General features: G+C 31.4%; 1 protein-coding gene across 3 annotated transcripts in view; it reads right to left on the bottom strand.

Moving 5' to 3' along the window:
• Window positions 1-25,752, bottom strand: part of LOC129918052 (uncharacterized) — a 196,267-nt gene that overhangs the window by 130,913 nt on the left and 39,602 nt on the right. The window lies entirely within an intron of this gene.

Genomic DNA, 25,752 nt, shown 5'->3' with positions numbered 1-25,752 from the left:
TATCAGCCTATTATGAGTTTCATGTGAACAGGATTTCACCCGAAAAAATGGAATATTACTTTTATTTCTATTATGAGTTCCATGAGGAAAGTTGTTGACGTTCAGAAAACTCCTCGTATTTCGTTCAGGTAATGTGCGAGGCAGTGTTGCCAGAGCCGTCTATTTATCGCCAAACAAGCTCCTTGAACATTTCACCCGCTACTTAAAATTTTTATTTCCGATTTATCGGAATTTGGCCCTTTTAATTTTAAACTTGGCGACTTAAGGCTCCTTTGAAATCAAAGCATTTTACAACAAAAATCCATTAAAGATGTGAACAGAGATAACCAATTTGCATACACTTTTCATTATTAACTACTACTAATTTAATTTCATGCCCGTCAATGAGCATAAAAACCAGAATATACAAATAGGTATCAAATAGGTATGAAAAAAAAATTGTACTTGAGGTCTGATATCCAAAATTTTTCTGAAAATTAAAAAAAAAATCAAAAATCTCATAGCAAAACAAAACTATATGCGTTTTGTATGCCATATAAAAGGCTATTTTTGGCTCCAAGATTTTTCAAAATCGACTCCTTGCTTCTTAAATATTCTGGCAACACTCTGCGAGGTTAAAATTTAGTGGCGAACAAAAAACTAGTTTTGCCGTTATTAAAATTGCATGCGAACAAAAATGTTTCGTGTGGAAAATTTCCACGTGAATCTCATGTAAAAATACTATCAGCATATTATTTATTTTATTTGTTTGATCGTTATTCTGAATGCAGTCAATCTCATTCTAATACGTAACGTGTGTTTTTACGTATAATTAATACAAAAATGCATAAATTTTTGTTTTGGTCCGTTTTTGTTATATTTTCTAAAAAGAAATGAATGTTTAGTTTTTGTTATTTTTTATGAAATTCTAAAAATATAAAAATCTACTGCGATAAAAATGAATCTACTGCGTTTTTTGTTCAAATCTACTTCTACATTTTTTTCAAAAAGTCCCATCCCTGCTCATCAGTTGACTTAAGTGAGCTCCACCGGGTCGAAACGCCAATTTTTGGTTTTGGACTATATATTAAATTAATAATTTAACAAGTCCAATAAAAAAATACAATTAATACAACGAAAAGTTTCGTTAGCTAACAAATATTTTTTCGTAATTTAATTAAAATGTTTATTAAATTTACGAAAAAATTCGTTAGCTAACGAAAGTTCTTTCATAAATTAATCAAAAAATACATTGACTAACGAAAAATATCACCGTGGTTAATTAAATTTTACGTTAATCGATGAAAAATTTCGTAAAGTGATGTAAAAATTCATTAACTCTCGATCAAAAATTTTTATGAAAAATTTCATTAAAATACTACAGTTTTCGTTGATTGATGAAGTTCTTCATTAACGTATGAAAGCCATTTCGTTGAGCCAATTAAATTTTTCATCGGCTGAAAATTAATTAAATTTTCGTTGGCTCAACGAATTTTTTCGTTGTATTTACGTAAGGATTTGGTTCAGTGTAGGTTTTAAAAACTGACTTTTGTAAAGTATCTCCTTTCTTCTTAAAGCTTCATCTTAATGTGGTGGAATATAAAACCTTAAACTAAGAACTTTGGGTTTAATCTTAATCACAACAAAAAAATTACTGTTAAAAAAAGAGCCAAGTTCTCCTATGTTGAAATTATGCTGGCACAAAAAGTATTGAGATGTAAAAGTGTACCAAGTTCTAAAGTTTGGGTTCAAATTCGTATCAATAAAATTTTGATTGTTCTCTTGACAATTTTTCTTTTAATTACCGATTTTTAAAGTTATTTCAAAAATTGCCAAGTAAACAATCAAAATTTTATTGATACGAATTTGAACCCAAACTTTAGAACTTGGTACACTTTTACATCTCAATACTTTTTGTGCCAGCATAATTTCAACATAGGAGAACTTGGCTTTTTTTTAACAGTAATGTTTTTGTTGTGATTTCAATACTTTTTGCAAGGTATGGCTGTAGAATTGAAAATCTCTATATTTGATGAAAATTCAGTGAAAATGGGCGGTTGCCACGCCCCCTGGATGAAATTATCAGATTTTAAATTTTTTTCTTTGTATAACCTACCAGCCTTACCATTCTACCAAATTTCAAGATTCTACGATAATCAGAAGTGCTCTATAATATTTAATGAAAATTCAGCGGAAATGGGCGGTTGCCACGCCCTCTGGATGAAATTATCAGATTTTAAATTTTTTTTCTTTGTATTACCTACCAGCTCTACCATTCTACCAAATTTCAAGATTCTACGATAGTCAGAAGTGCTCTATAATAATTGATGAAAATTCGGCGAAAATGGGCGGTTACCACGCCCCCTGAATTGAAAATCTCAAATTTTCGATTTTTTCCTTTGTATACACCACAAGTCCTATCACCGTGTAAAATTTCAAGTTTCTACGATATCGGGAAGTTCTCCATAATTTTGATGATCTGTCGGTGAGTCAGTGAATCAGTGAGTCAGTTACGGTTTTTGCGATTTTTGAAGCCCTATATCTCAGAAACTGCTCCTCGTAGGAGGCTGAAATTTTGTGAGGTGTTTGGTTTTGACCAGCTCAACAAATGTAGCGAAATTTTGTAGTTTGAAATTTCTAGCATCTTTGGTGTGGAAGTTAGAGGGGGGTCGAAAATGGCCTGAGTTGTTTCCTGTAAATAAGGGTGTAGTGCCAAAGTTGCTAGAGAACTTGGCTGGGCACTACCGTGCCCAAAAAACAATTGTGAATAGGTGCTATTTTTTACCGACTTCCAAAAAGAAGGAGGTATTCAATTCGTTTGCATTGTATTTTGATAATTCTTTTTATATTGGAAAGCTGGTGCTTGCAGTGTGGTCCCAATTCAATTTCGTTCAGTTCTGGTTAATGAAACTATCAGAAAAACCATAAAACCCAGTTTTGATCCATGGAAGTCGGTTTTGTTTTTTTTTTCGATAAAAATGATTATTTTTTGACGTTTCATTTCACATTAATTTATTTCGTCGTTGTTGGCCTTGGTTTTTTTACTTGCGGATCGTTATTCCAAAAAAAATGTAAGCAATTTGTTTAGTTAGGTTTGTTTAATTTGTTAACAAATATTTTCTTGATTTAGGGCCACAATAGTCTTGATTTAGGGTTTTAAGTAAAAAAAAATATGATGAGAAAAATCTATCGGTAAGAAATTTGCAGTTGATGGAAAATTTGATAAGTAGCAAAATTTATGACATCTATAAAACCGAGTTTACCAAAAATTTTGATAGTCGATCACGGTAATCAAGAGGTAGGGTATCAAAAGTTCAATAATTAACATACCTAAATTGGGATTTCAGAGGAAAGTCTGTTGAAACAGTAATTTTTACGAAGCATCTGAGTTCTTGTGAGGAAAAATGATAAATTCAACAAGTCAAAAAATATTTCTCAAATAATCCTGACCCAGACATTAAATACAAAAGTATTTACCATACCTACCACATATTTTATGAGTTGATACAAAACATGCAATAATAAATGCATAGTTACCCTCATAAAACAATTCACGAGTCAAATAAAACCTATCTCCTACACGTCATCCTTTCTCAGCGATATAATCATCAGATCGCTGCATTTTTAATGACTGCCACACTAAGCTCACTTTAATTTAGTCATTAGGCTATGCAAAATCACGATCTTCCGGTATCTCTTTGCATCTCATAACATCTCCCTCTTCTATAACACCGTTTTTCATTTAACATTAGTTTTTTTTTTGCATCCATTTTCTATATAATCTCAATCCAATTATGACGCTTTAATTGATCGTAAACATTTATAAATTAATCCTTGCGATTCCAGGAAAACATCGTTAAATGTCATCTCAATTCATTGTATGCAAGATCGCAGCCAGCTACAGATTGACTTAAATACCCAGTGGAGCGCAAAGCGGCAGCAATCTAACAGCAAACAAGCGCAAAAAAGTCCTAATTGCTAGAAAACCCGTCATGATGATCAAAATCAAAGATATCTTTGGCCAAGAGGTGAAAATCAGATTGATTTTCTCAGTTCAATGCAGATGCAAGATAAACGAAAGGCTGATGCATGCAGTTGCATTTGGTGGTAGCGATACAGAAAGGGCGGGCGGCCGCGTCCCAAAAAAACACGTAGGTAAACCGGATAGAGAAATCTTATTGCAGATGTCGAAAAAAAAAACAAAAAAGAAGAAGATAGATACAACATCTCCTCCTCAACAAACAGAAAATAAAGGACAACAACGTCTTGTAAAGTTAGCGATGGAATATAAGGGCCGGAGTGAGGAACATAAACCCCATTGGGCGTGGACCCATAAGAGTTTAGTGCTTTTTATTAAATAGGTGGGCAGAAAGCCAATACAACTTGGTTTCAAATTTGTACTCTTCAAAAGCTTCTTCTAATTGTTTGACATAGCTCTTAAGGGTTTTCCCTATCCGCCTAGATACCCCGAACCTTATAATTCAACTGTAGATTTCATATTCTTGGCAGCCTCCACTGTGTTATTCACGTTGGTTGATTGTGTCGGTGATGTTGGTGATGGTAATTTCCAAAAATGAATAAAATAAGTGCGCTGCGCTGCGCATGGGCACAACAGCCACACCGCGCCAATACGATATGTCGGCGGTGGTGGTGGTATAGTGACGACGGCTCCAGCGCGTAGCATAAGGTTCGATGGCTGATTAATGAAATGCATACGAAATGAGGATTTCTGCGTAAACGTGGGCTGAAGTGCTGGCTTTATTTCAAACTCGGTTAAAAGACGAACAAGAGGTGTGATGCATAATGCATCATGTATTCGCATCTTTTTTCCATAACACAGACTCTATCTGAATCTTGATGATCTCTAGGTTCTCATCTTATATAGCATATATGCACACAATACGTGCTTACATACATATATTTATGGCTCAGATTATATGGTTAACGCGTGATCCAACTTGGCTGACAGGAAAGCGCCATCGCCTAGTTAAATTATCTATACCTACCTCTTTTGAGGGTTTGACGAGATTCTCTCTAGTTAAGATTCAGAATGATGTTTAAGCCGGCCTCCGATGTCGACTCTTGAAACTAGATTTTCTTGTCAAAACGGAGTCATATTAAGAATGTCAGGGTACTTAATTGCGTTGGTATGGGAAGTCGTATTTGCATCACAAAACTGGAAGTGAATTAGATCTAACCACTTTGTCATGGTTTTGTATTCATGTTGAGTTGTAAAATTAAGAAGCATTATTGTGATAGTGGGTCATGCAAAGAAATTTACAAAGGCTAAAATATATTTACATCAATTCGTCACGTCAGCGCCAGGATTCAAAAGTAGGTATAGCCTAAAGGTAACTGATATCAAGGGATGAAAATTTTTAGTCAAAACTGCTGATAGGTACTTATTCCCCACCACACGTCTCTGGAGCCTTGTCGACTTGTTTTCGAAATTAGAAATCAAGAAATTTCCAAATTTTTGAAAAATCGAAACAAAGTTTGCTTTTTGAATTCAAAATTCGCAAAATCAATAGATATCAATCCAACCTTTTCGGTGTGATAATAAGCATACCTATTGCCAGAGAATGACTCAACATAACTCCACGACTCCACCCAACCTTGGTCACTATTTTAAATAAACAAACAAAGAACAAAACATTCTTCAATAGTCAGGTAGGCACTATACCTCTGCCATAGCTTGAATCAACAAATTGAATAACAGATACTTCTATAAAGTTCACTTGTACCTTCTGGCTTCGTACGTACAACAATGCTATACACTGGTGATGGAAGCCTATAGAGAGAAACTCCATTAAATATTTTTCCCACAATATGGATTGCGCCAATCTTTACAATCTTAACTACTTCGAACAGCATCAGCAAAGTGCAATTGCTGCACAGAACTCATTCAAGCCTCTCGGAATAGGAGTTTGGACGCGTGTACCTTTACCAAGCAGCAGCCAGCGCCTCCAACCACAGCCAGTTGTGTTGTTCAGAGGTTAATATGAAAATTATGTTTTATGCAAATTGAAGTTGAAGAAACTCAAAATTGGAAATTCTCATGTCCATGAGTTGGAATGAATGAAGGCACTATACCGCACTTTAGCGCATTTAAGCCTTCCAACAAACAGCAACTGAAACACACAGAAGTAATAAGAGAGAAAGGTCGTCGATTAAGCGCAACGATAAGAATTCAATTTGAAAATCTCTAATTACTGCGGTTGATTGTGTCGACGACCAACTGTGTTCCTCCACCCGAAATGGAGATCTTGTGGCAAAGTGTCACATCATGTAACATGTGACACCACCACCATTGGGACTGTTTGAATGTGCAATTCATGCCATCCCAAAGAGAAGACTGCAAGCACCGAAAAGGGATAACCCAAACCAAAACCCGGACTTGCATGGGTGGTAGTCTGATGGTAGTTGGGTAGGTGTTCTCCTTTTTTTTCTGAAAGTGACAACTTAAAGTGAAAATAAAAAAAAAAAAACCGTTCTTATGCCTTCTTCCTACGGTAACTGAGCTTAATTACGAGGTTCATTTGCAGGGATTAAACCACGATTCCAACGAATATTCAGAATTTGATTTTTTGACTCTTTTAATGTGTTTCGAATGCAAATATATCCCCCACCAACACAGCACAATTGCTGCTGTTGGTTAACTTTGAAAAAAAAGAAGAAAACAAACTCATTGTGGCCAAATGAAAAGTACAAAACATTAGTATTTAACTTTTATGGGTTCGCTAAGAAGCCATATAGGTGGGTTTAGACTTTCCTAAATGTGCATTAAATCAAGGGATATAGAAGTAGACTGAAGAAGTAGTAGATTGATAATGTTGCTAAGTAATTGTCACAGATTTAAATTGTTATTCTTTAAAAGCCGCAATTACTATACAAGACAAATTGTTGAAACAGTTTTGTGATTCGAAAACAAAGACTCGTTGAACTTTAAACTTAATTTCTTCCCAAATGACATTTATTGGCGGCAGTAAATGAAAGATTTGATTTTCAATAAATTAGGTTATGTTTATGGGAAGAAAGCAGTTGGTATTGTTTCCGTCACACTACTGAGCTGAGTACTTAGTTACCAATAAAACACGATTTTTATTGGCATTGTACCCTTGTCGATTTTGTAAGAGAAGATCGTGCATCAAATCTGTTAGTCGAACGAACGTGGAACGTCCTAAGTGACGAACGCAACAATGTCAAAAATGCAATAAATTATCAAAAAATTACCCGAATTTTTCGTTCATTTTTGGCAATAAAATGAACCTAAAAGCTAATAAATTTTCAAATAATTGCATTTTTAAATTAATATAGTGTTCGATCCACCATTATGGTACAATTACCAAAGTACAATATTTTGGAAACCATTAATACCATAAAAATTATTTTAGACTCCAATTACGGACTATTTTTGCAAAACTTAACTCTTAAGAGTAAAATCTACAAAAACTTATAAATATGGGTATTTTTAGATTTTTTTTATTTTTGACAATGTTGCTTTCGACACTCGTGTCCGAAAACTAAGAACGTTTTTTAGGTCATTATTACAAAAAAAAAAAAAACGATAGCAATACGATACGGATTTGACGAAAGGTCTGATGTATACGTTTGCTGTTCAATATGATATTGAGGCCAAAAATAGCTTTGATACATTTGTGTTCCCTGAAGATCTTCTAAGTGTTTGATTAAACGTCACCTTTTTAAGAAGACTTCGTCATAAAAAGGTACCCTACCTATCTGAGTTCTCGCTAAATGTAAAACCTGGCATGAGCTTTATACATGGTGTCCTATATGCAATGGTCTATACGAAATATTTTCACGGTAAATCGACTTCCTCGTAGCCTAGATTTTGAGGTTATGACGCACTTATATTGTAAAAAAAATCCGGATCTATTGAAAATAACCCTGTTTACCTAAAATCGATATTTTCAAAGCTTCGCGTAGTCAAAACGATTCCACCCGTTAATGCGGAGAGAAGGAACGGACCCAGGCTGATGAATGTTATTTAACAAGCAATTTATAAAACTCATCATCACCTTTACTTCCTCAATTTTTATGAACACTGCGTAAAAATGGATTGAAAAAGCTGGCAATCTTCTACGAGAAAGATCAAGCGGATGAAAAGAAGCTTTAAGATGAACCAAAAATTCTACCGATTGATAAATATCTTCTTCGATCCGGCGAAATATATCTCCAGAATCTAGAAAACCATCCCAATCTACTGATAGGAAGTATATTCAGCTGTCCAAGACATACCGATTCTCGATACCTATAGTAGTTTAGAATCGAATCGATGATAACTCAAAAAACACACATCGATAATTTCATTTCACATGTATCTACAAAGAAACAGCTCAGAGTTGTAGATTAATAGGCTCAATGTCTGCAACAAATTTCCATACACACCATATGCGATGTTGATACAGGGAAAAATCTCCAGAGGATATAAATCCATAATGGACTTGTTAGATCCACCTCTGTGGGACCTAACTCCACAATTCGTTGAAAGACTTACCTATATGTAATTTTAATATTTCCATTGTAGTGGGTGACACTATATAGTTCTGCCTCAAAAGGAATAAGGTAAGGCTTATTGGTCTGAAATCTCAAGCCTCCTCCGTTGACATTTTGAATTAAATGGCATTATGACTTCACACGTTGTCTGATATTACTAACTTACATATTGTTAATTACTTTAAATTTATCATTTAAAATTGGAAATTGAGAATTTAATCGAGTTTGCCGTTATCGTGTCAAATTACGATGACAGAAAACATGCGACAATTTGACGACGACGACGCACACTGGGGAAATTTGTATGGGAGTGCGGAAAAAATTAAATAAAAACTGAACCACTGAATAGATTTGGATGAAATTTTCAGGGATGACAGTTTTTGTCGTAAGAAATTATTATTATTCATTTCCGCCCACTGCCACTCCCTTTTAAAAAAATTTGTGAGAGTAATAAAGAATTCCGATTCTCAATTCACTTGTACCTACTTATAGCATTTTTTTTTAAATTTTTTTGTATTATTGGAACCACCTCACTGATTTTAAATACATTAAATGGAAAAGAATAACTCATAGTAGGTACTGTTGTCGAGGTCCACGTCCACGCAAAATAAAAAAAACAAATTATAGTTAAAAATTATTTAAAAAAAAACACTTTTTTCATTTTTTATACAAATTTTTCAAAAGTTTATTCTTTTAAGAGAGCCATTTTTTCCTCAATTAAATGACTCTGATTCTTCTTAATAAAGGAAGGGGTCAGATGATCTGTATTTTTCAATAATAATTTCAATTTCTGCTTGGATCTTCGCATGAAATGCTTAAAATTTCCAATATTAATAAAATGTATAATAAAAAGACGCATAATCCCTTTTCACTCGTTTTTTGAATAGTTGAATAGTTTTCAATATATACATACATTTCAGTTACATATAACGAAAATTAATTTTTCTGAGCCAAGTTCAAAAAATTAAATGTAATTTTACTGTAGTAGATTTGTTAAAAAAATGTGTTACGAATTAATTTTATTTTCTCTATTTGTCTTTCGGATAAGAATTTCAAGCTTGCAGCCAAAAAAACAAAAATCTGACAAAAAGGAGATTTTTTACTTTTCAATTTTCTCGAAAACTAGAAGGCATAGAAACATATGGTTTTCAGTGTTTGGTAAGGAATTAATTAAGGCAGTGTTCTTTATCATTCAAATTGAATTCAAATCCCCAGCCTTGTCAAAAATAGTATTGGATATGTTTTTTTTATTTTTTTTTTTCAAAATTTTGATTTTGAAATCGATTATTTCAAAAACAATTCACTTAAAGATCTTGATTTAAAAGCTTAAATTAAGCCTAATATGTTGGCTTTTAAAAAAAGTATCATTTATAGCTGTAAGTGTTACCATTGATTTTTAATATTTTTTTTGTTATTTTAAGTAATTTTTAAGAAAATGATTTTTGCGACCAAATGAAGTTTTCAATTGCCAATAAAAAACGCAGTGGCACCTGGTGGCACCCAAATTTGGCCTTCATCGAAAGGGAATTTTATAAGGAAAAAGTTTTTAATAGTCTCTAACTGTAGGCAAGTGTAGCTAAAATAATATATACAAAAATATGAAAAAATCAAGCCATTTTTTTCTCTTTTCTTTAAATAATTATATAAAATAATTAACATCTTTAAAATTAATAATTTCTTCGATTTACAATAGACAAACGATGGCTTCTTTACGGAAAAATAAAAGTGTATGAGTCGGCTCAAGCTAAAAAAAATTACACAGCTTTAATTTGAGGGTATTTTCACTTCGTTTTTTATACTTTCAATAACTTGTCCCTTTACAAAGCTCTAAAAAGTAAACTACAAGTCCGATTTTAGTAATTCTTTCTGATTTTGATTCAGATTTTATTCTAGAATTTAGAAATACTATTGAAATATTCTCCGAGGAACTTTAAATTTTGGACTTTTTTCCGCAAAATCCCCAGTGTGCGACGCAGTGACGCCTTGATATTTAATAATCTAGAACAAGCAAAGGCCTATTATACTTGCTCCACAAAGATCCTCTGTAAGTGAACTTTTTCAGTTTAAATTCCATTGCCTATTACATAAATTCAAATCGTAGTGATGGCCTACTAGTCCACGCAAAAGAACGAAGACACTTTGCGTATCATTGGAGGTTCTCATGTTAATGTTTATATGCTGAATGTTTGTGTGTTTTTCATTTATTTTAAATTGCCAATCCGGTCGCACAGTGCTTTTTTATAGTTAAAACAAAAAATTAAATTTAAAAAAACAAAAAACGCCTTGCCATCGAAAGAAAAAGTTTTTCAAAAGTAAAAACTCACATGAATCGAATGGCAGAATAAAATTGTTAATTTTCATTTCTGCAAAAATGTTAATCCAGTTTTTTCCACAAAAAATAAATAAACTGATGGCAACTCTAAAATAGAGCCATCTGCAAGTTGGACACTCATTCAGCATCGTTTGCAATTATTGCGTGATCTTCCCGGAGGCATTTTTCTTCAATTGCAATCAACAAGCAATGTGCGTGGTGAAGTGGTGGCCTTCATTAAATGTGACGTCATCGCAAGCAATTTAATAAAAATAATAATAGACTTGGAAAATATTATGACATGGGATGGGTACCATAGAGAAACAACGAAAAAGGCAAATTCCTTTGAATTTGTTGGCCTTAGATTTGAGATGCAAGAGGATCGATCATAAAATAAAAATAAATAAAAAAACACCAAGCTCATGGTGACGTTAACAACAAGAGTGTCAATGATCTTGCACTTTAAATGAGGAGAAACATTATAGTTTTCTAGATATTTTTTAATGGGAATTCTATAGCTGGTTCAATTGCACCTCAAAAGAGTTGCGAGAAACATTTAATTTCTAGTCAAATAGCTTGCATATCTTTTTAACAAAGTGAGTATATTTGAAGAAAGTTGTGTTAACTTGGTATAAAAAGTGTCAAATTAAAAAAAAATATAAAATCTAAAAGATGACCATTCAAAAAAGTTCTTTTAACGAAACATGGGTTTTGACGACTATAGGTTATGAAAAGTATGTGGGCATTGTGTACTACCGCCGAAAATATGATTTTTTCCAAATTTCTCATTAATGTGTTTGATTAGCCTTTATTTATACATCATTTACTACCCTTTTTGTTAACCCTAGATTTCACGTCATACTTCTTAATTAAAATTCTATGGTTAATAGAGAAAAAGTGTAAAAAGGACAATTTTTACATTGAAAAAAAAAAACAAATTTTTATTTTTAAGAGGTTGGTAATAAGAAAAAAAGTTTTTTTCTGTCATAATTTTATACCTAAGCGTGGGCTAACGAAAAAAAGTGATGTAATTTGTTCAAATTACCATGGTTAATTGAGAATAAGTGTAGAAAGGACAACTTTTTACACTGAAAAAAACAAATTTTGATTTTTAAGAGGTTGGTAATTTGGAAAAAAGTTTTTTTTTTGTCATAATTTTTTAACGAAAAAAAGTGATGTAATTTGTTCAGATTACCATGGTTAATTGAGAAAAAGTGTAGAAAGGACAATTTTTACAATGAAAAAAAAAAACAAATTTTGATTTTTAAGATGTTGGTAATTTGGAAAAAAGTTTTTTTTTTGTCATAATTTTTTAACTAAGCGTGGGCTTACAAAAAAAAGTGATGTTATTTGTTGGAATTACCATGGTTAATTGAAAAAAAGTGTTGAAAGGACAATTAGTGCTTATATGGCAAACCAAAAAAATCAAAGAAAAAATATTTGTATTTTGTGGTTTTTAAGTTGAAATCAAACAAATCAACCTAAGCTTTTTAACAGGATTGTTATATGGACTACATTCAATCAAGTTAAAATTCTTGAATAAATAACATTTGAGGCGAAATGCCCACACCAGTGGATTTACTTTTCCTAAATTATATATTAAAAAGCTCACTGTGGTGTATGTGTACTATTTTTTTTTATTGTGAGGTGAATAAAAACTAATATATTTTTAAACTAACATATTTTTAAACTAAGCGTAGGATATCTAAAATAAAAGTTGGGCTATTCTGGGCTAACCTTGGGCAAGCAAACCACGGTTTTAAACTAACGATTTTTCCACAGGAAAAAAATCACAATTTTTTCGGTTTCTGATATGAAAAAAAGTTTTTTGTTGAGCTTTTGAAAAAAAAATTGTGGGATAAACAAAAAAAAAGTTGGGCTAACCTTGGGCAGCGAACCAGGCAGGTTTGAACAAAAAAAAAAAATAGCATTTGGGGGTGCCAACTAAACAAAGCCCGTATAAACAGTCAACTTATCGGCCTAATCCGTTCTTATTAGTACTGATGTTCTATTTGACATATTGATCTAGTTATGAAACTCTGAACTGCATTCAATTATGTGTTCCACTTGTATAAGGATTACACACTATTATTAGAACTCCGAGAAAAATAAATAAAAAAAAAATAACTTGTCTAAGATGCAGTGAAGAATAATAAATTATTTCTAGTAGGTTGGTGCCCACACAAAAATTCTCATTTTTTTTAGTCTTGTTAAAGTTAATATTCTTTTAACGAAATTCTTTGCATTTTATTTAGTATTCATATAATATATCAAACGATCGGTAGAATAACTCTTTTATAAACCATCTCAACATAATGTTATGTGTTTATTTATGCCGCCACACGTACACTAACTACTTTTTCCGCATGAATCTATAAACATGGAAAAAATAAAATTACCTTTTTGTAAATCAATGGTGATGCGAATTTAATGAGTTAATGATTTTCACTTTTCAGCTTGGAGCTGAAAATGACTAGCAACGCGATACTTGGTGATTCAATGATGAAAAATTTTAGAAAGAAGTTATTGGATTACAAAGTTCGGCCTTGGATATGTACTTAATAAAATACACGAATGGGTCGCACTTTAAATTTAAGCTCTATATTAAGTTATTATAAAAAAAATATTCTGGTTTCATAAATTACGGCCTGTATAAAATATATGATTAATTCTTGAAGACAAAGACAATAACCAATTTAAAACAAAATCGGGATAAAAATAAATTAAATGAAAAATTCAATTTGCAATAACTCGTCTTCGAAGTTCGAACTAGATAGGTACTCAGTTATTCACAATAATAGATACTTAAAAATGACCATCTCCGCTGCAAAACCATTCACTCTCCTAACTTATGTAAATTTGAAGTAATTTACATCCTTACCAGAGGCTATTTGAATAACCATTTCATTTCTGACATCTAAATACCAGAATCGCCCATCGACTCAAGACAAGACAGAAAAAAAAACAAAAATTCGAAGCACACATCAACAAATCTATTCGCGGGGGCTCCATCGATGGTATCTGCTGCTTCAAGCAGACATCAGATACGCCATTAGTAACGATATGACTGCTCCCTCTATTGACGAACGATGGCAGCGGTGATAGTAGTGGTACAAGAGACTCAAATCTAAGTCCTATCTCAAGGCGTGTGATATTTCAAAATGATTACCTCATCTGAGAGTATCTAGTAAACAAATCGTTCCATTACACTCCCTGGCCCAACAATCATCGCAAACTATCCCCCAAAATCACTATGATCACAGTCACAGTACAATAATAAAAGGCATCCGCGCTGAAGATCGTCCGGTAAACGATCGCATAATGGAGGAGAATATAGCTGCAGCAGAGGCTGCCTTAAAAAAAAAGCCCCGAATCGCCAAAAGCGAAAGGTTTGGATTACAAGATTTCTTCGGTATATAGAAATGATATTGGGGCGTGGGTCCGCGTCTCAATATTGTTCGTTCCTTCGTTGCACAGCGGCGCACAGTGTGGGATTTCGCGAATTTAGCGGAATTTAATTCGAAAAATGACTTGTCTTGTTTGATGCCAAAACCGGTTTTTCTTAAAGCTAATAGATTGTAGAAAGTGATAACAAAAGCATTGATAGGTGGGAATCATGTAAACAAAAATAAATAGCTTCGAAGTTGCAGTTGGCGATTTTTTTTCTGTTTATTTGGTGAAAGAGATTACTTTGCTCTTAATTTTTTCTCGTGCGTTTGGTGAGCGTTTTAATAAAAGTTTTATTTTTTTTATATTTTCTAAATATCAAGGTATAATTTTTTAAGTAATTTTTTATTTCACAGGGTGTTTTACATTTTTGTTTTGGTGATTGAAGTTAAAAAAATGTGTTTTTTTTCGATTTTTGTACCTTTGTTAGAGCAAAACTTTAGTTATTCCGCGTTATTCCGCTTAGAGACAATATTCAATGCAAAGCTTGATTTATTATCTATCAAGAATCACTAAAATTTGACACCCCAATTTTGTTATGATATATATATTTTTTTTTTTTTCTAAATGACCATCAAAAAAAAAAAAAAATGATGGCATACCGTAAAAATCGAATAACTTTTTAGTATTTTGTTAGAAGAAGAATGTTATAGAATTAGAAACTTTTTTTATTTCACAGGGTGTTCAAAAAATTTGTGAATTTGATTTTAAAATAGTTCCAATAAAAATACAGGGTGTTCAAATTCAATGTTAACAGTAAGAAAAATAAGAATTAAGTTATTTTAAAAATTAAAAACGAAAACTATCAATTAATAAAAAAAAAAAGTATTACATCTGATAAAGGGTGTTCCAATTATAATAATAAAAATAAATTAATTAAAAAAAAAAAACAATTAACGCGTATTTTCACAAAATTTGATATTTGATACTTTGAAAATCGGTATTAAAATTAATTTTACTTGTTATAAGTGCTGTGTTTTGTTATTGTGTGTATACTGTATATGTACTGTGGAGAATTAATTTTCGTCTTTTTATAATGTGGTATGTTATTTGAATAATTAGCAAACTATCCTTTTAATTTAACAAAATATTTCAGTATTATATAATTTAAAGAATGTCTTTCCAAATAACAAAGAAGGACATATTTGATGTTTGGGTCTCAAAAATAAAAATTAAGCGCTTTGAGGCAGTTATGTCATTTGTTTTAAATGTTTTTGGTAACATAACGTTTTCTGAAGGAGCAGTTAAATCATTAATTCGTCTGTGAGGACAACTTGTTTTAAGTTAGATCAGTTATGGTCAAATAACAGGAACCGTGAAAGCTTTGAATGCAAAAATGCTTCCTGGCTCAGTGGCTATTTAGTAATACCACAGCAAATATTTTACGAAATTCCTTCCCCTTCGAATTCTGCAAGTGTGGGTAGATCTAGAAAATCATTTAATGAGTGCTGTGAAAAAATGAAGGAGAAGAAAGTACAAGGCCTCTTAGACTCATTTAGCTTTGAAGAAATTTCAACTGCATATGAAATTAGTTTGCGAAAAAGTGGAAAAAGGAATTAGTAAGGGTGAAATTGTTTACATTAAAAACAAAACATATAGTAAAAACAATTAAATAAATTCAAATTGGCTTTTTATTTTACAAGAATAACACGATTGGTAAAAACAAATTGTCTATTCCAGTTAAACAAATTTTTTTTTTCGACAGGAAGTTTACGGTTCTTTTAAATTGATATCCTTGATGATGTATGGCAGAAAAATTTCGTGACAGAACACTTACCAATTTAAAAAAAAAACATTGATTGTGCATAAATAAAGCTACATAATTTAAAACATCCTTTCAAATAGTATCTTGTACGTTTTAGTAGCATTTTAGAGAATAGTTTCTTTAGTTCATAAACAACGTCATTGACATATCGGTTTGCAAAAAACCTAGTCAATTCTGACAATAATTAACTTTTTTCTTTATTTTATTCATATTTGTCATAAAATTAAACAATAAATCATTCCTCTAAAGTTTTTTTTGTAAATTATGATTTTCAAAAAAAAAGTACTTTTTGGTGAAAATAACATGTCACTTCAAAGCTCATTTTACAAAAACTTAAATAAAATATCAGCAAAATGTGAATTACATTTGATTGTATACACATATTCAATGAACTAATCACAAAAAAAACTACAACAAAATTTAAAATGCAAGCGTTATTAATTTTATTCCGCTAAATTCGCGAATTCCCACACTGTGCGGCGGTGATATGGTTTTTATTTTTTTTTACTTTTTCCTTGTGATATAGTTCGCAAATGTAAAAGGTAAGTCATGGATTTGTTAAAACAAATTATGTCCGAGTAAAGAAATTCATAAAAATGTTTGATCTTCTGGAAGATGAAAAATATTTTTATTTATGTTTTAACTTTAACCTAATTTTATAAACAAATGGTTTATGGATCTTAGATTAGAGTTTTCAGTAAGATTTTTTATTATATGTACTTATTTATTCAAAGCCTTTAGACAACTTTCTGAAATCTAAAAACAATTCCATTCGACTCACTCGGACACTTAATTTATTCTCGTGTTTGGAGTGGAATTTCCTTTGCGTTGGCGATCAAGTTGTACGATCTATTTAAATAAAGTTGATGCAATAAAATTTAGTTACCTACTTATAATTTATTTAAATTTTATTTGTGAATTAAATAAGTCGACCAATCACAGCATGAGATTCAGGGTTAAATTATATACTGCAGCTATAACCCATACAAGAAATCCTTTCTCTGATGGTCAAACGCCATGCTGCTGCTGTTGACCGAGTATATCTACCTTGATTTCACGAAGAAGATTAATGTTATTGTGCGAATAAACTGGTAAGCGATCACACGCTAGTTGAGTGGAAATTTTAATTAAATTTGCATTTAAATGAGACTTTAATGGAAGATTAGCATCGTATATAGAGTTACTCGTATATCGTTAGTTACAAGCTATCAGAGATTTTTTTTTTTTTTTTATTTTACGAGGATGACATACTTTCGGGTAAGGGAAGTAGTATAATTTTTTCGGTCATGCACACAATTTAATGAAGAGGAGACCTTTAAAAATATAAAATATCATAGTTCTTTAATAAGTTCTGTCTTGACTTGTTAAGAAAAGCCGGAGTTTTTATTATTTTTAGAGACACGGTTTTAGCGAGGTATCCGTCGGAGCCGTAAGCCATTTTGAAGAAAATATTATACAACGCATAAGTTTCAATAAAATTCATTAACCCGTTTTAAAAAAATTGATTTTTCAAAAAAAAAAAAAAATATTTTTGAAAAATCCAAAAATGTGGTTTTAACATTTAAATTTTAATCAAAATCGTTAGAGCTGTTTTTGAAACAAATTAACTTTTCTATTTCCGTTATATGACAGCTTCCGTTAGTTTTGGTCCAAAATTCAATTTGTCCTCTAGGAAATCACCAAAAACTATTTATTACTAAGTTTGAAGCAAATCGCTCCAGTAGTTTAGGCTGTAGCTCGAGGTACTTTCAGACAGACAGACAGGTAAACAGACAGACAGAATTTGCCGGATCCACTTTTATGGCATTCTCCATCATCGTAATGTCATGTAAAATTGTTATCTCGAGTTCGATTTTTTTTACGAATCCTAAACTTGCCTTGTATGTACTACCTATGTATACATACATATATCGCAAGTAAAAAATTATTTACTATTATTTGTACTATCTACAACTTTTGTGTTTAACTTTTTTCGATAGGAAGATGCAATCAAAAATAAAATAATTATTTCATGATTATAATCATCGACACATAGAAAAGTTTAAAAAAAGACTCGTTTTTTCGATTTCAAACATTTTTTTTTTGTTTTTTTTTTTATATTTTTTAGTTTTAACACTAAGGTCGATTAAACGTTCTTTTTATCATAAACAAAAATTCTATGAAATCATTTTACTCGTTTACGAGTAAGTCAGAAATCAATAAAACGATTCTATGACGATAACAAGAGTTAAAAAATATTTGTTTTCTGTTTTCATTTCAAAAGTTCTATTTTAATTTTGAGAAAAATAAGATTTTCATTTTGGTTGTATGGTTTTGGTCCTTCCTAACTATAAAATTTCAATTTTGTAAAAAACATATTTATAAAAAAAGGATACCCATCCCCTTTCGTTTTAGTGCAGTTAGAAATTTACTCGGACAAAATATTTAAATACATTTTTGTTGATATAAATATTTTACAGAAATGTCCATACTCATATCCTAAAAGCCCCACAGTTTTAGAATAGTATCCTAAAAAGTAGGTTTTCGATTCAAAAATGATTCACATTTCCAATTTGCTATTTTTTATAATTTCTAAGATGTCAATTGTTTTTCTTGTTTTTTGTACCTTGTCGTACATTTATATTAATAGAACACTTTTCCTTCTAAAATAAATTAATAAATACATACATATATTTTTCAGATAGTAAGTAACCTTCATCTGCAAAATCGTAATGAGGATTTAATTTTTCCCTTCTACGATCAAAAGAAAATTTACAAACCAGAATCTGGGTCTGGGTTCTTCTAAACTCCATGTCAACAATACTCGTTTAAAAAACCGCAATCTTCTAAAAAAAGGGAAAGAAAGAAAGCACATTTGCTAATTTCCAATACCTAACCCTAACACCATTCATCATTATTCATTGTTTAAAGAACAAAAGGTCAATTTCCTGTCAGGGTTCTTCTATTGTTTCATCCCTCTTTTCCATTGAAGTGATCAGTAATTAGAAATCATGCAAAAACACACATAAAGTCACATACCTAGGTATGTGAAGGTACCAAAAGTTTGAAAAGTCTGAACCGTTGCACTTCCGGTTGAATGGTTTGAGGTTTTTAACCTTTTTTACTCTCGACTAAAGACGCAGCAAAAAAGTATACAGCACGCCCCTTAACAACAACTCTCAAATGTGGTAGTAGTAGCCAAGCTAAAATCAACGTCTATTGTGCATTTAGATTACATGTTCCTTTCAAGCAGCACAAAAAAAAAAAAAAAGAAGGTAAAAACCACCAGGAACTCGCAAAATCACATATCCTGACATTCAAAGCAATATAGTCTCTCTTCTGATGCCGAACCACAATTCTATCCCAAACCTAAGAACTAAAACCAACATCAGGACATTCAGGCAATGGCATGGTATCGCCACCCGTTCTCGTCGTCATTTGTTTGAATTTTCATTTCCTAACGCCTTCCGGTGAATGTACATGTACACTCTTCTTTACACACAAGTTGACGGTTTTATTTTTTTGTGCATGAATAAAGAAATGGGTGTAGTTAGCCAGGCGGCTACCCATTTTTAATCCTCTTTTTAGAACTTTTACAAATTCCGTGCGTTGGTTGTTCTCCTAAAATCACCCTTCTCGAAAAAAAGAAAATCAACACACAAAAAAAGAACGCAGTGCTTTCAAATTATTCTGCATAGTTTTTGGTGTGTAAATAATTTGCTGGTACAATCGTTCATCGCCTAAAATACCATGCCAAATTGATGAGGAAGACGTGTGGAGAGAAGTGGAAATTTGAAAGCATATTTTTAGGAGTAGATTTGAATATGCGATTCGAGTGGAAATTGGTTGAATTTTTTTTTTCAAATTTTATTTTTGGGTTCACCCTATTAATGGAAATGGAAATGACAAATGCGTACTCAAGAAAGTAGTGAAGGAGGCATTTCACCCCTCAATTGGAACTAGGTGAACGAAATAAGGAGAAGAAGACCACGATTCTGATAGTAAACAAAAAACCAGAAAAGCGTAAAGAGGCCATATACGAGGTATGTAGTAGGTAAGAAAAAAAATCTTCCTAAATTGTAAAAAAAATCTAAAAATTTGTTGCAAAAAGCCACGAAAAATTGAATTCAATGTGACAGTATGGATATCCGACGGAGATTCTAAACAACAGCAAATTGTCTTTAAAAGGATAATGATATCTAATTATAATTATTCAAAGCTGAGTACATTGAATCGTTGTGTTTTTTTTTTCAAAGATTATCGTGACAAACGTGGCGTGCATCATTTCGTTGAGGTAAACATTAAAACAAGTTCAAAAGTAGGTATTTTTTTAAATTTACTTTGAACTTACTCTTTTCTAAAAACAATAATTTTGGGTGTCAAAATATCATAGGGGAGTTAGTAAATTCAATAAATGCTTTTCCTTCCTTCTTCACAAGCAGCTCCAATTTGGAAAAAAAAATTATATTCTTATGATTATTTAATTCAGAAGCATGATCCCCTCGACATCGAGATCATGACAGCAACAAGTAATGAAAGATGAGGATTAAAATCAGAAACTTTTCAGGGTGGAAAAATAATTATTTACTTGAAGAACATTAGGCATATGATTGTGTGGAATAGGTTTTGCATAGAGTATTGATAGAAAAAGTCAAAGGCGCAACATGTACGTTGGATGAAAAAAATTGTATGTTTAGTTTTGAGAAAAACAAAACTAACACTACCTAAGATATTCAAAAAATGAAACAACTTTAAAAGTTTAGAAAAAAAAAAATCATCAAAATTGGAGTTCACAAGACTAAAAAAAAAGAAAACTAACAGCCAATATCTCCAAAGAGCCTCACAGCGCTAATACCGCTAATGGTCCTACGACTATTATTACAGTATCACCCTATTTCACTCAAGTCTACTAAGCTTGAGTCAAATTTCCCTTTAACTCGAACATTTTCACCATTTTTATTCAAAATGTTTTGAGCAAAAAGATTATGTATATTAATTTCTTCTAAGTCGAATTTAGTTCCAACTCGAACCAATTTTCGTGTGAAAATTTAACATCTTTTAATCTTTCAGAACAAAGTATACAAAAGATCAATTTGTTGGATTAATTGGTCAGTGATAAAAATTTTACATAAACTACTGTTTAGGTTTTTTTCTATTGACTTATTCTTACATAATTGAACTGAAATGCGAATGCAGCAACTTTGATTAAGAGATTCAACAGCATTTTCAGTGGTTGAAATTGTTGACAGACTAGAGTATATTTGATTTCAGAGACGAAAAAAAGAGTACATTTGAAAAAAGAAGAGTACCATTTATTTCAAGTCCTGAAAATGTATTTTTTTTGGTTCTTACAGTACATAACAATTTTTTGTTGTTTTTTAAAATATGTGTATCGTGTATCACTAAACGTTCAAATTCAAAATTCATATACATTAAGAGCTCATTTTTGATCAAAGCCCTATTCCTCTCCTCTCGCCATTTCATATTCAAGACCGAAAATACTCTCTCAGTGAAAAAATTAAAATTTTAGTAAAAAAATTAAATTTTAAGTTTGACTAAACTCAAAACAAATAGGTCGTATTAAAACAACGAATAAAATTAAAGTGTTTTGTACTCTCTAAATTACAATTGTTCAAATTTGGAAATTATAAGGTGGAATATTTTAAGCCTCGTTTTTTTTCATTCAATTCTATCTTTAGAAATATGAAAGTTATCCACCAATTTGTAAATGTTAAGATGCTTATGTTTATGTGGTGGTACACTCAGCCTTAAGTAAAAAAAAAAGAGTATTTTGACGTACTCTATCAGAGTTATAGATTATAGAGTACACATACGTGAAATAGAGTACGGTTGGCAACCCTATGACAGACATAAATATGTAATTATTATTCATGCCTTTCAAATCCGTCCATTAATTCAAAAATTATAGCCCGCCCGATGTCCACTTTTTCAGCTTTTCGATCCACTAAAGTTTTAAAATAGCAACTGGTAGATTTAACAGCTCATGTTTTTCAGCAAAGGAACGGTCTGGAGAGAAACGATATTGAATATTCCAAACACTTGCAAAAGAAAACTGTTTAGGTTGGAATTTATCGATTTTCTCAACTCAAATTATCGATTTTTTTAACCGCTTTGAAGAAAAAGGGATAAATTATCAATTTGGAAACAACAATATCGATTTTTCAACAAAAAATATCGACTTTTCGATCAATTTTGTTTAAAAAAAATTAAAATTTTATTTCGAAAAATACGCGAATTCGTAATCGTCTGACTAACCCATTTCTGTTATTCGAAAAAAAAACTAAACAAAAAAAGATTTATTTATTTGAAGTAAACATTTGAATCGTTTTCTATGCTTTTCAAAACATGTAATATTTTTAATCAAGCACAACAATTTAAGGGATTTTTTATAAAAATATAATGTAGAGTAACTCACACATATATGTATAACACCGTTAGTTAGAAACTAAATTCTGATAATTTAAAAAGACGTGGGCTTTCAACCGTATAAAAGCTAATTGCCAATGAAATTGAATAAAAAAAGAAAAGGAAAATGTCATGTATTTGATGATGTGTTATGATGGAGCACTTGGAAAAGGACTCGGATTTCACTAAATAAAAATTTTTGAAAAACTGAAAAAATAAGAAATTTGAGATAAAATAATAAAATTATTTACAAGAATATACTGGAAATTTATTGCAAATTTTAAATGTTGAACTCTTCCCCTGCAACCAACAATTCAAGGAACGCTCATTGCTATATAGTAAATTATTGGATGAATAAGTTTTGCCACGTTCGTTTGTTGATTTCCACTACTTCGAGCAGATTTGAATTTTATTTTTCATTAAGGTTCGGTGATGAATTCAAATGTCCAAGGGAGGTTATGGTTTAACAATTTTGTAAATTAAGTGCTGGTAAAGCATATTGTTATATGAATCAGGAGAATAAGGATGTTGGCTTCATTTTATAAATATTTGGTCAGTGAAGTGTTATGAAAAAAGTATGCTAATCCAAAAATGTGATACATTTCACAACAGCTACTTTAGAGAGTATGTAAAATAGGCACTGATGGCTGATGGCCAACCAACCGGATTGGATGTATTTACTTTTTGTCGAATCTTTATTAAGCTGTGACAAAAGGTGTTTTGTGAGTTAACTTTAACAATTTAAAAAAAAGTGGCAGTAAAAACAAGTGCTTTAATGTTAACAGGCGACTTTCAGAACATACATACTCGAATACGAGGCTCAAACTTCAAAATGAAGCTGAATTTCTATCTCATTATGCTCTTTGAAGACAAACAAGTAAAAGTGGTAAAAGTGTACCTACATTCACCATAAAAGAAACATAATTTGCTGCACAATAATGAGTGATTCCTTTTATATTAAAATCTTTCAATTCTTTAGTCATAATTCTCCCCATTCCACAAAGCTGCCATTTTACCCCAAGCGTTTTCCTAACATTTTCATTACTTAACTAAAACCTCCGTCGCTAATTTCCCATCTCCCTTCTCGCATTGTTAAACTTTCCACAATAAAGACGTGTTTCTTCTCGTACAGACACCATGTCACTTAAAGAAAAAAGACCCTCCTTTCACCTTTTTAGAGCTTTTAAAATTTTAATTCACAGCCATTTTATATGTAATAAGGACATAAAACGCGTCATCCCCAACAAGCATGGAAATCGTTTTAAAGCGATGTTCTCTTGTTTCGTGTCTCGAAACTCACCCCAGGACAACTAATCCTGCGGAAACATCATTGAAAGCACCTGCTTAATCGCAACTAATCGTCTGGCACACGCATTAAGTATGAACTCATCAAAGTACATCAACGTAATCTCAATAATGATGTTGCATTTTCGTTTTGGGGATGGGTATTTGGTATAGGAGGCGAGGATAGCTCCATAGTTAAAGTATGAAACACTCAGCTCCATCTGAGTTTATGATAATCCATTGAAATGGACTTTCGTCTGCTGTAGCAGTCAGAGAGTATTTAAGACACAACAACCCTACCTATCAAATGGATTGCAATTTACTTGGGCTTCCACTCATTCCATAATTCTATCCACATTCACCTGGGCCAGGAGGCCAAGACCAAACATCATCACCCATCAGAACCACCTGTGTTCGCTTGGTTCTGAATTCAAGCTCCTGTGGGAAAGTTTTATTATGTTTTCTGTTAAAAAGACAAGCAAAAAAAATTTCATAGAAAAGTGGATAAAAGCCATCCCTAGAAAAATACCAGAGTACAGGTTTGGACGTATTCTTTAAGTGAAAACGCATTAAGAGCTTCCTGCGCTGGTAGTACATCATAAAAAGTATGATGGGGTTTTTACTTTCCTCCAGAACTTATATTAGCAGAGAAAAAATAGCTACAAAAAGTAATATGTACGTCCTTGTGAACACAGGACTGTTAAATAATTACTGAGAAGGAAAAAAAATAAAAAAAAAACTCCCAGGATAAGACCCTCATTCAGTATACTTTTTCTTAATAATATTCTTTAGAGAGGAATTAAAAGAAAGTGTTTGGCTAAAGAGACTTTAAATTCAAAAATCTAGAAACAAAATTAATGAAGCAACATTAAGGTTTACGGATTTTAGTTGATCATAAGATGTGGACTATAAGCAGGGAAAACATTAAAGCTTATGTGTATGTTCATAAGCGTTAATGTTAAATTTAAACATTTAAGTTTTATATTACCAAAAGGACCTTGAAAGTTGAAATGTTAAGGTTTACTTAAGATTGTGCCTAGAGATGTGCCAAATTGTAAATTTATATATATTTTTTGCCATTAAACGTGCGAGATGTTCATCTGAAAACTAAAGGCTCCTAAAGTGCGCTTATCACCGAGAGGCTTTGGCTGTAAGCAATAAAAATATGTTAACTTAAAATTTTAGTATTGAAAAATAAATATATATGAAGGTACTTTATACATAAGTCGGAAACGACACCAAATAAAATTAAAATGCACGCCTGGGTCGCACGTACTTGCTCTTGCAGTTCAAAACACTTTTATGTTAATTGACTTGTAGATTATGAGTACTGACTCTACATTAGACTGATTAAAAAAAATTTTTTTTTTTTTGTTCATAGTTATATCGAAAATATTATTGGAAATGACGAAAAAATAAATAGGTACTGTAAAAGTTAAGCATTTAATATTAATATTAAGTACTGCCGCATCGCAAATTTCTATTTCCCATATGATTTACATGAGAAAGATTGTGTTTTTGGAATCTTATAAGTTTTTAATGGTTCATAAAAAATAAGGCTGGAGTTAAAAGTTTTCTTGTATAAAATTGAACGCTCTACAAAAATGCACTTATAAAATTTTTAAAAAACCGACGCGAAAAATTAATAAAAATAATTTTTAGTTGGAAAAATGAATAATTCGAATTTATTGAAAATTCTAAGTTAATACCTATTATCACGAGTTTGACAGTTAAATAAAAGGATAACACAATCAAAAAACCAATTTTCAGAATTCTATAACCGAATTTGAACAAAGTACCAACGTCTAACCGTTTAGGCTGCACTCGCAGAAAAAAATACTTATTTTGTTACTGTGTATTTGCATAGTCACTTGATAGAAATCAATGAAATTTTGCGAATAACTATTTTTGAACAAAAAATAGTTACAAAATAGTTGAAAATGACTATTATAATAGTCACATGAGAAAACAAAATAATTGAAAATAACTATTAAAATAGTTAAAATTGACTATGCCTTAGTAATTACGTAACTATTAAAATAGT

Source organism: Episyrphus balteatus, chromosome 4, assembly GCF_945859705.1.
Source record: "Episyrphus balteatus chromosome 4, idEpiBalt1.1, whole genome shotgun sequence".
Classification (NCBI taxonomy): domain Eukaryota; kingdom Metazoa; phylum Arthropoda; class Insecta; order Diptera; family Syrphidae; genus Episyrphus; species Episyrphus balteatus.
The sequence above is the reverse complement of the archived record's forward strand: the minus strand, read 5'-3'. Positions and strand labels throughout refer to the sequence as shown.